Below are 1,128 nucleotides of genomic sequence, written 5' to 3' on the forward strand. Positions count from 1 at the left end.
TGGAGACGTCAGGTTCAGGGAGTTTCCCACTGCCAAGCCAGCCACACCTGAAAGTTACTGACACTTAGCTGTTGCCGATCAACCCCATGTGAAGAGTTATTTAACAGCTGTGCTGAGCTTCAGTCGAAGCTGGATCGTTGAGAGTCATCAACAAGTGTATGACAGAGTTTCAGAGTGGAGTTGGCAGGTACTCATCGTTTGCTTGTTTATTTTACAGGCACAAGTGGAAGGAGTTGAGCACTTTTGTACATAAACACCACTCACCATGGACACAGTAGAAGTCACAGCAGGGGAACGGAGAGTGAGCACGAAAGGGGAAAAGGAACTCACACATAGAGGACTGTTGCACTTTCCGTCAGTGTTGTTTCACTGTAAATAAAATCACTAATTCTGCAGAGAGAGTCCTGGGTTTGGGTCCTGTATCCACACCACCACACTTGACAAGATGGCTATATCCACTGTCATGCCACCTATTGGTTTGTGAGTTTACTGCTCACAAACCAAGAGACTGGAGAGGTTGCCAGTCTTTTACATGGGTGACAGAGGGACAGACAACCACTCATTATCACTTTGACACGTGTTACTGAATTTAGAATGACCAATTAACCTAACACCATTCATGTCTTTGGATTGGAGGATGAAGCAAGAGTATCCAGAGAGGGCATGCAGATATAGGCCCCAACCTATATTTGAAACCCACAACCTATTTCATGTCAGGCAGAAGTACTAATCACCAAAGTACCATGCTGTCCAACATCTGAAGACTTTAGACTAATTAGAAAGATGGAGTTATGTGATCTAATAAGATTAATAAAAAAAGATCTATGCATTTGTTTTCATATTTTCACAGAATTACAAAGAATACAGAGAGTCTAGCTGTGGGACTTCACAAAAAGAATAATTTGTGCAATATGTGATTGACTAATTGTAAAGTAAGCAACCTCTGACATCTGTATGAATAAATGCATATAAAATCTTTGCTTGTGTCTTCAGCGCACAGTAACTCAGGTAACATAAAAAACAGAACTTTCTGAGGGGTTTTAAGTATAAAATGCTCTGTTTAACCCTTTAGAGCCGATCGGAGCGGACACGCTCTGTTTTGCGTAACTATTTTTAAATCCCGGTAGC

This window comes from Pundamilia nyererei, unplaced genomic scaffold, assembly GCF_000239375.1.
Source record: "Pundamilia nyererei isolate P.nyererei 1_Seehausen unplaced genomic scaffold, PunNye1.0 scaffold00237, whole genome shotgun sequence".
Taxonomy (NCBI): domain Eukaryota; kingdom Metazoa; phylum Chordata; class Actinopteri; order Cichliformes; family Cichlidae; genus Pundamilia; species Pundamilia nyererei.